The sequence below is a fragment of the Ictalurus furcatus genome, chromosome 25 (assembly GCF_023375685.1).
Source record: "Ictalurus furcatus strain D&B chromosome 25, Billie_1.0, whole genome shotgun sequence".
NCBI lineage: Eukaryota > Metazoa > Chordata > Actinopteri > Siluriformes > Ictaluridae > Ictalurus > Ictalurus furcatus.
The window spans coordinates 20,109,193-20,120,189 of NC_071279.1; the positions used below are offsets into that span (position 1 = coordinate 20,109,193).

The window sequence follows — 10,997 nt, forward strand, 5'->3', positions numbered from 1 at the left end:
GTGGCCAAGACCATACAGCGGTTTAACAGGACAGGTTCCACTCAGAACAGGCCTCGCCATGGTCCACCAAAGAAGTTGAGTGCATGTGCTCAGCGTCATATCCAGAGGTTGTCTTTGGGGAATAGACATATGAGTGCTGCCAGCATTGCTGCAGAGGTTGAAGGGGTGGGGGTTCAGCCTGTCAGTGTTCAGACCACACGCCGCACACTGCATCAAATTGGTCTGCATGGCTGTCGGCCCAGAAGGAAGCCTCTTCTAAAGATGTTGCACAAGAAAGCCCGCAAACAGTTTGCTTAAGACAAGCAGACTAAGGACATGGATTACTGGAACCATGTCCTGTGGTCTGATGAGACCAAGATAAACTTACTTGGTTCAGATGGTGTCAAGCGTGTGTGGCGGCAACCAGGTGAGGAGTACAAAGACAAGTGTGTCTTGCCTACAGTCAAGCATAGTGGTGGGAGTGTCATGGTCTGGAGCTGCATGAGTACTGCCGTCACTGGGGAGCTACAGTTCATTGAGGGAACCATGAATGCCAACATGTACTGTGACATACTGAAGCAGAGCATGATCAGTCTGCAGTATTCCAGCATGATAACGACTCCAAACACACCTCCAAGACGACCACTGCCTTGCTAAAGAAGCTGAGGGTGAAGGTGATGGACCGGCCAAGCATGTCTCCAGACCTAAACCTTATTGAGCATCTGTGGGGCATCCTCAAACGGAAGGTGGAGGAGCACAAGGTCTCTAACATCCACCAGCTCCGTGATGTCGTCATGGAGGAGTGGAAGAGGACTCCAGTGGCAACCTGTGAAGCTCTGGTGAACTCCATGCCCAAGAGGGTTAAGGCAGTACTGGAAAATAATGGTGGCCACACAAAATATTGACACTTTGGGCCCAATTTGGACATTTTCACTTAGGGGTGTACTCACTTTATTTGCCAGCAGTTTAGACATTAATGGCTGTGTGTTGAGTTATTTTGAGGGGACAGCAAATTTACACTGTTACACAAGTTGTACACTCACTACTTTACATTGTAGGAAAGTGTCATTTCTTCAGTGTTGTCACATGAAAAGATATAATCAAATATTCACAAAAATGTGAGGGGTGTACTCACTTTTTGAGATACTGTATGTGTTGGGCACAGTTTAGGTGGGTTTTACTTCGTGGGCAATAAAACGTTATTGACTTGTATTACAGTAAAGTTTTCCTAAATAATAATCATAAGCTAAGGTTATTCAAATATAATAAACGTTCATTTATATTTTCCTCGTCTTGCTGAAAGAGCCAACAGCTGTATGCTGATTATACAGCATGTAGGGTTGGCATTAAGCCAGCACCTCAGCCAATCATGCTGCATGCTGAATTGCAAACACAAATTGGGGGAATCATGTCTAAACAACAATAGCATTTTTCTTGTGGCCTTGTTGGGATCCCTTAGAATCTCCTATAAAAAAATAAAAATAAATAAATAAATAAATAAATAAATCATAATAAATGGATAATAATTAATTCCTTACATTTATACAGTGCTTTCCTAGACACTCAAAGCCCTTTACATTGTATGGGGGAAAAGCGTTATACCCCAACACTTTGAGACGTTCTGGGATTTTTAATAACCACAAAGAGTCAGGACCTCAGTTTAATATCTCATCCAAAAGACCACTTCCAGCAGCAACCTTAGTTTACCCCAGAATGTCTCCCATCCAGAGTACTGGCCAGGCTCAACTCTGCTTAGCGTCAGTGGGACACCAGGCAAGACCCACAGGGTGATATGGCTCTGGATGGCTTACCTCTAGTGTTTACATTTTAGATTTGCACTGTAACTTGGTTAGCCATTCTCTGTACATCTTCTCCAGAAGTTATGTTTGTCATTGCCTGATCTATTATTTATAGAGCCTTATTTACATTCATTCTTTTTTCTAAAAATAGTTTATTTTCAAAATGAGTTTCTAATACTGCTCATTTTCCACTCCAGAAATGTATGATGCCCAGCTACAGGCCTTTTCCTGCTCTCCGTGTTCACTTTCCTGTACATCTCAAATTGACCTCCACAAACACATCAGAAGATACCATTATGAAGAATACAAGAGACTGCTACAGTCAGGAGCGTTAAAAGATAAGAACCATATCACCACAATAAGCTCCAGTATTCAGCAAACAGCCTCCGTTACACCCAACGGTAACTCCTCTAATAAACAAATGCAGAAAGAAGTCTATCCCTGCTCACAGCGTGGGAAGAGTTTTACTGACCGGAGTAATCTCAGACAACACGCATTCACACAGGAGAAAAGCCCTATCACTGCTCAGACTGTGGGAAGAGTTTTATTCGACGGAGTGTATTACAAATACACCAGCGCATTCACACAGGAGAAAAGCCATATCACTGTTCAGAGTGTGGGAAGAGCTTTAATCAACAGAGTAATCTACAAAGACAACAGCACGTTCACACAGGAGAAAAGCCATATCATTGTTCAGAGTGTGGGAAGAGCTTTATTCGACTGAGTGTACTACTAATACACAAGCGCATTCACACAGGAGAAAAGCCATATCACTGTTCAGAGTGTGGGAAGAGCTTTAATCAACAGAGTAATCTACAAACACACCAGCGTGTTCACACAGGAGAAAAGCCATATCACTGCTCAGAGTGTTGGAAGAGCTTTAATCAAAGGAGTAATTTCATACACCACCAACAAATTCACGTATCATAGTTACTGATTTGAGATTTACTTTTTTAGGTGCCTTTAACACCTGAGTGCTCTAGCATGGAGTCAGATGACTGTGATGTATGATCTCTAAATAAAAAACAAAACTTTGAATAAACAGACCTTTAACAGTTATCATGATTTGTGTAAGGTATGTACACTCCCATGCAAACATTTGGAATCACTTAGAAATTGGCTTGTTTTTGAAAGAAAATCACAATTTATTTTAAGCTTAAATAACATTAGAACAGAAATACAGTGTAGACAGTGTAAATGTTGTAAATAATTATTATAGTTGGAATCAACTGGTTGTAATGGAATATCAACATGGGTATATCAAAGCTCATTTTAGGCAACAATCATGTCTGTGTTCTAATTCCATTGTATTAGTTAAGTTATCATGTAAAAAGGCTAAATTATCATTTGAAAATCCTTGTCCAATTATGTTAGCACAGCTGAAATTCGTTGTGCTGTGTAAGGAAGCAATAAACCTGGCCAGCTTTGGGCTATTTGGGTATCTGGAGCATCAGCATTTTCTGGGTTTTATCAGTGTCTCAAAACGACCAGAAAGAAAGAGCTTTCTTAAGAAGCTTGTCAGTCTATAGTTTTTGTTTGAGAAATGAAGACTATTCCATGTGAGAAATTGGCAAGAAATTGAAGTTATCTTAGAAAGATGTGTACTACTCCCTTCACAGAACAACGCAAACGGGCTATAACTAGGATAGAAAAAGAAGCTGTATTTCTCAGTGCACAACTGTGCACTAAGTGAGGTGTTTGCATCACTGAGAAGAACATTTGGGAGGCGCAAAACAAATGAAAATCATCAAATGTGTACTTACCTACTCATTGCTTCAAACAGTTACTACCAAAAGCAACCGAGCCTCTTCTAAATATAATCCTAAATATAAGCCTCTTCTAAATATAATCAAATCTAAGTACAGAAATCTTTTAAACCGGCAGTTATCAAACCCTGGTTTAAAAGAACCTGGCCTGTCCCTGTCCCCTGTCAGTTGTCCAACCATAGGCCAATATCAAATCTCCCTTTTATTTCCAATATCCTAAAAAAGGTTGTACAGCAGTTAGGCTCATACTTGCATAGGAATAACATGTAGTACAGGAGTTAGGCCTCATCATAGCAAAGAGGAAGCACTGGTTAAAGTGGTAAATGACCTACTGCTGGCCTTTGATTAGGATTATGTGTCCTTACTTGTGTTGCTTGCCCTTAGTGCAGCTTTTGACAGCACTGATCATACTATTCTCCTTGATAGACTAGAAAATGCCTTATTTGACTGATCATTATGTAGAGGTAAATGATGACATCTCTCTGCACACTAAAGTAAAGTTTGCTGTTACCCAAGGCTCTGTTCTGGGACACTGCTCTTTTCTCTATATATGATACGTCTCAATACAAATATTCATAAACATGGTATTAACTTTCACTATTATGCTGATGACACACTGGTATGTTTCAACAAAGCCAGATGAGAGATAGCAGCTTAGTTGAGGAAGTACATTAGATACTGGATGCTGATTAACTCTGTATGTCCTTTCAGTTACATGATACAGAATTAAAAAACCTTGGTGTAATTATTGTCTCCAGTATTTCAACTGAAGCTTATGTAGATAATAATAGTAGTATAGCCTTCGTTCATCATATTGCTAATTCAAGAAATACTGTGTACTGCCGTTTCATGATGCAGTAAAGCTAGTTAATACTTTTGTTGTTGCTAGGCTGGATGCCAGGCCAGAGTCCTTACTAGAATCAGAAAATGACCACATCACCCCAATATTATCCACACTGTACTGGCTCCCAGTAAAATTTTGCATTGATTAAAAAATAATTATGAAGAATTGAAGGGTCTGGCACTGCAGTGCCTGGGTGAACTTTTGGTCTTTTATGACCCGCCATGCCTGCTTGGAACAAAAGTTGTAGGCTCTTCAGAGGTACCTTGAATAATGAAGGCTACAGCAGGGGCAGAGCTTTCTCTAAGAAAGACCCACAGTTATAGAACAGACTTCCAGTTAGTGTTCAAAACTCAGACGCAGTCTCAGTCTTTACATCTAGGATAAAAACATACTTGTTTAGTTAAGCCTTTTGTTAATAACTTTTTTCTTAGGTAAAGGAGCAGATCTGGAGGGTTCACGAGTATTGTGGTGAACTGGGATGTTTAGATGCTGTCATCTCCAGTCTCTCGCGTTTAATCAGGTTTCTTGACCGTGGATTGACTGGCCACTTTATGTCCTAGGGCGCCCTCATGTTAGCAAGCCCTCATGTTACCTTCTGTGTTACCTTTTGGCTCTCTCTTTTAGTTATGCTGCCATAGCTGGTCTTGCCTGAGTCCCTGCTTGCACTCACAGTGTACATCTTCTCAAACCATTACATACACCCTTAATGATGTCTGTGGATGTTCTTTCTTAGATTGCTTTAAGACAGTAATCGCTAAGAACAGTTTACACTCAAGTCTCCATCACTGAACAGTTGACAACTTCAGCTTTGTACAAGAAACTTAAAATTCTGATGGTGACCACAGCCATACTCAAGTTCCTTCTAACACACTTCACACTGCTTGACTATAAAATATACAGTTATAGAAGAGAAATGACTCATAATCACACTACCCATTGTCACCCAGATGAGGATGGGTTTTCTTTTGAGTCTGGTTTCCCTCAAGGTTTCTTCCCCTTGTTGTCTCAGGAACTTTTTCCTTGCTACTGTCACCTCTGGCTTGCTCATTAGGGATTCATTTAAATAAAAATTTTATATCTAGATTTCTGCAACTCTGCTTTTGTTAAAAATCACAATACAAATCAAATGAATTGAATGGAATTATTATTTAAAGATTTGAAGATTTTTTTCCAGAATTGTCCTTAGCTCTGGTAGTTTATGTATATCAGCCATTCCTTGTAGAAATTACATTTAATTATTATATTTAAAAAAAATACTTGAACTTGATCCAGTCAAGAGGACCACAATAACAAAGTAAAAATATGTGTTTGATGAAAGTGAGATGTAAAAGTAAGTGAATGTTTATTTGTTTGTTTGCTTGTCTATATATGCCATAAATTAAAGGCCTCTCTATAATGTTGTGACATTCATTAAATGGTGTAAATAATTAATAGGAACCGGGACATGAGCACATTTTTGTTGATTGAAACTTAAGAGGGCAGCATGTTGGCGCTGCCAGCCTTTATGAAAAGTTAACAAAACTATTAAACGTTAAACTGTTTCAATATGGAATTGTCACTGTATGAATATTATTTTGAAACCCATGGATAGAAAGAAGCAGCTCCTGTTCTTGAGCCTCATACTTATGTATTGTGACACTATGCTCCAGCAGGAGGCACTGTGGACATTAATCGGTCCTTTAAACTCACAACAGAAGAAGAGGAGATGCAGGATTTTTTTCTTCTCCCCTCTGAGTGAGCAGTTGAGCTTTCGTACTGAGGTAATCATCTTCTACATTAAAATATTCCTATCTGGGTGGTATAATAACAAATTTGGTTGATTTAAAACCATAAACCTGCTATTGTGGCTGTATTTGAGGGTGTACACTACACTGTACTTTAAAACCTGAGCTAAGTTAAACTAACTGAACTGTCTGCATGAATTCTCTATGAAGTGTATTAGTTTATAGTAGGTTCTACAGTATGATCAGAGCCTTCATTTCCAGAAACACAAAGCTTTAGGCCTCATAAGATCTTACAACTTACAATGGAATCAGCAGAGGTTCGACTGTGCTCTTCTAAAAATCCTCCATTCACTCTTGGTCCTCCTGGCTCACAGGTAACAATTAACCATATATGTGTAATTAAATGTTTAATACTTAAGTGATTCACCTGGCTGTCTGAATGTTCTTCCCTTAATCAAGTTTCATCAATGGTAGGTTGCATTCTGTCCTACTATTCAAGGAAAACCAAAGTTATTATTTACTCAGTAGTCTCAGGGATCTATATGTAGTGTTGTTTATCTTTTGTGAACAAGTGTTGTTACTCTTTGGTCATTAGCTGTGTGGGGATGTACAGACAATAACTAGTAAGGCTTCAGGTGGAGGCTCTCTGGAACACATCACCCTTATGGACCTTCAGAAAAATGTAAAGAAGGAAGAAACTGTACATGAAGAATATCTCTGTAAGTCAACATGGCAACTAACAGTCCAAACTATTGTTCATTAATAATATTAGTATACCATAATTTGTGAATGAACCACATCACTTACTTTTTAGATTTTTGTTTTCTACTTTACATTTTTATGTTAAATTGCAACATTTAAATTTAATAAATGAAATTTCAGGTGAAGTGCTGCCAGGCTCTGTGGGACACATCACACCTGTGGACCAACAGAATCATGTGAAAAAGGAAGAACCTGAAGATGAAGACAATCTCTGTAAGACATCAGGGTCTACAAGAGTCTAGATTGGTCTCAGTAATGTATAATTTTAATTATGTTTTATTTCTGACTGGAGTAGTCCTTCAACACTCGTTTCCCCATAAATATTCATTGTTCTTCATAGATTTACTTGAGCTGAAAGTATTTAAATGTAAATGGTGGAATTTCAGGTGATGGGACGTCAAACTCTGTGGAAAATGTAGGCGAACAGAGTGGAGGATTTGAAAGAAAGCATATAAAAAAGGACGAGTCTGAAGATGAGGACTCTCTCTGTACAACAACAGACCGGGGTTAAGTAACACTGATACTCATTCATATTCTTGCTGTGCTATATAATGTATTAATATAAACATTTATTGTAATTGGAGCTCCCAATCAGGAAGAACAGCCTGTATATTGTGGGAAATCAAGTGTCATCCACACCTAGATGATCTTCAGCAACAGTGGTAGCTGTGAACCAGCCAAACTGATGGCATCAATTTATTGTTGCTTTTCAGTCGATGTATGTGGAACAACACAGTAAATATAGGGTACAAAGTCGAGTGTGTCATCGCCTGGGCCAAACAGGGAGCACTGTCTGAAATGTACAAGCCTGAGCAGACACTTTGTTCTTAGCAGTAGCACTCGAAGCTTATGATAATGAGCAAGTTCTCAGCCTCAATAGTAAAGTGCATGGCCTCCTAAATGTGGAAACAGAATATATGTGGGCTAGCTAGCCTGTCCCTTTGGTTGCTGAGTCCATGCAGCATGAGATGGATAGTTCCGTCTGCTCCTCAAAAACTGGGTGTGGAGTGTCCTTCTGCACCACTGCAGTTTATTTTCCATCTTCTGGTCCCAACAAGAGTTAGACAGGGTCTACCTCTTTTTCCAGTATTTATGTTGCAAACATCATCCCGGACCAAACCTTAAAGTATGTGTGTTATCATGCCAAGCTTTGCTCATTTTTTAAAATGTGGACAGTGCTGAGGCAGCAGCACTGTCCTCTTAGTAGGTGGCTTGCTCTGTGTGACTTGGTTAGCCATTATCTGTACATCTTCACCAGAAGTTCTATTTGTCATTGTCTCTGATTATCTATAATTCATAGAACTTTTATTGCATTCATTGCTTTTTCTTAAAATTTGTTAACTATTTTCGCAATGATTTTCTAATGCTGTTTATTTTCTGCTCCAGACATGAATGCTGCCCAGGTCTCCTGCTCTTGGTGTCCACTTTCCTATACATCTCAAATTAACCTCCACAAACACATCAGAAGATACCACTATGAGGAATATGAGAGACTGCTGCAATCAGGAGAGTTACAACATGAGAACCATCTCACCGCAATAAGCTCCAGTATTCAGCAAACAGCGTCTGTTACACCCAACAGTAACTCCTCTAATAAACAAATGCAGAAAGGAGTCTATCCCTGCTCACAGTGTGGGAAGAGTTTTACCCAACACTATAATCTCCAAGTACACCAGCATACTCACACAGGAGAAAAGCCACATCATTGCTTAGAATGTGGGAGGAGTTTTATTAGAAAGGGCGATCTCCAACGACACCAGCACACTCACACAGGTGAAAAGCCATATCGCTGCTTTGAGTGTGGCAAGAGTTTTTCAAAACACAGTAATCTTCAGCGACATCAACGCATTCATTCAGGAGAAAAGCCATATCAGTGCTCATACTGTAGGAAGATGTTTACAGATAAAGGTAATCTCAATGTACACCACCGCATTCACAATGGAGATAAGTCATATCATTGCTCACAGTGTGGGAAGAGTTTTAATCAACAGGGCCATCTCAAAACACACTTGCATATTCACACAGGAGATAAACCATATCGCTGCTCACAGTGCGGGAAGATGTTCACTGAAAAACGCCATCTCAAAGTTCATCAGCGCATTCACAATGGAGAAAAGCCATATCACTGTTCACAGTGTGGGAAGAGTTTTAATCAACTGAATAATCTTCAAAGACACTTGTATATTCACACAGGAGAGAAGCCATATTCCTGCACACAGTGTGGGAAGAGCTTTAATCGACAGTGTAATCTCGATCTACACCAGCGCATTCACTCAGAAGAAAAGCCATATCACTGCTCGGAGTGTGAGAAGAGTTTTAATCAAAGGAGTCATCTTCAGAGACACCAACGCATTCACTCAGGAGAAAAGTTGTATCAGTGTTCATACTGTAGGAAGATGTTTAGAGAGAAGGGTAGTCTCAAAGTACATCAGCGCATTCACAGTGGGGAAAAGCCATATCATTGTGCACAGTGTGGGAAGAGTTTTAATCAACAGAGTCATCTCAAAAGACACTTACATATTCACACAGGAGAAAAGCCGTATCAGTGCTCACATTGTGGGAAACGTTTTAATCAGAAGAGTAGACTAGTACAACACCAACATATTCACATATCATAGAAAGTGATTTGATATTTGCTTATTCAGATGCATTTAATAACCAAGTGCTCCAGCATGGAGTCATCAGCCTGTGATGCATTATTCAATCTTTTTCTGAATATAAAATTAATAATAATAATTATAATAATAAATCGATCTTTAACAGTTAACATGATTTGTATAAGGCACTTATATGAATGTAATGAATGTGTCAAAAATAAACAGGGAAACAGTAACCTATGTCGGTATGCATAGAATAGACAGCTAGCAATGAACACACTTTGTAAATATTGTATACACATATTTTTGGCTCTATTTGATTATATATGTTATAACAGCTTCAAACGAACACTAGTAATGTTAGCTACTGCTGAGTACTGGTCCATGAGCATTTGTTTACAAAGAGGGTTAGGTAAGAGGCAAGTCCAGGAGAATGCACTGAAGTCAGCCATAGTGGCCTGGCTTCTGTGGTCTAATTCTCCAAAAAATGTGATCATTTGAATAAACAAAATCTGTGTACTGGGAACTTTGAACATGAAACGATCAATTCTCATACAATGCATATTCTTATACACCGTAATTAAATTATGGTCTGGTAGCTCTTTGCTTATGTGGCATAATTTTCTTTTTTTCCCATGATTATTTGTTAATCTATACAAGATTTATTCATTTTAAGATCAATTAAATTTAATGTGATTTTTTTTGTAACTGTCTTTGTTCACTCACATGTGTCCGTTCCTTGGGTCATGATGTTTTGTTCTTGTTCATGTTTTTCTCCTATCTTAGCCTCGGGCATTATCTATATGGTACAGATGCACCCACACATCGATATCTGCACACATAAAAACTGGCTGTGTCCAACATTTGTTTAGACTATAGAATGCCCAGGTTGTCTTCAAGCATGCATTAAACCATCTTTTTTTAATATAATAACCTGGCTCTTGGTCTCCTGATTCATCAGGTATCTTACTTCTGATGAAACTGCAGTATTTTGATGGTCATTCAGAAAGATTTACAACACTAACAAACCATATTAAAAGCTATGTATATGGTTATTGCAAATATTTCATATCTTTGTGGCAAGAAAGCTCTCCATCAGTCCCTCCAGGATTTTGCGATTGCAGAAATCAACGCAAAATCAAGCAAACTCTGCAATATTCGGTGGAGCTTGCAATTTTTCACAATTACCATAGATTTTCCAAGATTTGGGCCAATACATGGTGTAACATCGCCACAACCCATGTTCAGCCAAAGCCCTCTTCGATTCATGTGCTTCGAACATGAGTACAGCTAAAAGGTCTCATATACCAACAAACATCACTGCGAAGACCATGCAAATCAATTTTGTGTGCAATTCGCCAATTCAAGTAGTTTTCTGCTACAACCCCCCCAATTATGAAAAAAAGACACAACAAAAACAGGTATTTTTGGTGGCAACAATCACAAAAAAAACCTCCATGGAATCCTGTATGGATTGTCTCCATTCCCAACTTAATATGCCCAAAGGTTTGTGGACACCTGACCAT

General features: G+C 38.9%; 1 pseudogene; it reads left to right on the plus strand.

Moving 5' to 3' along the window:
- Positions 1–1,904: 1,904 nt before the first annotated feature.
- On the plus strand, positions 1,905–10,456 carry LOC128601516 (zinc finger protein OZF-like; annotated as a pseudogene).
- Positions 10,457–10,997: the final 541 nt, after the last annotated feature.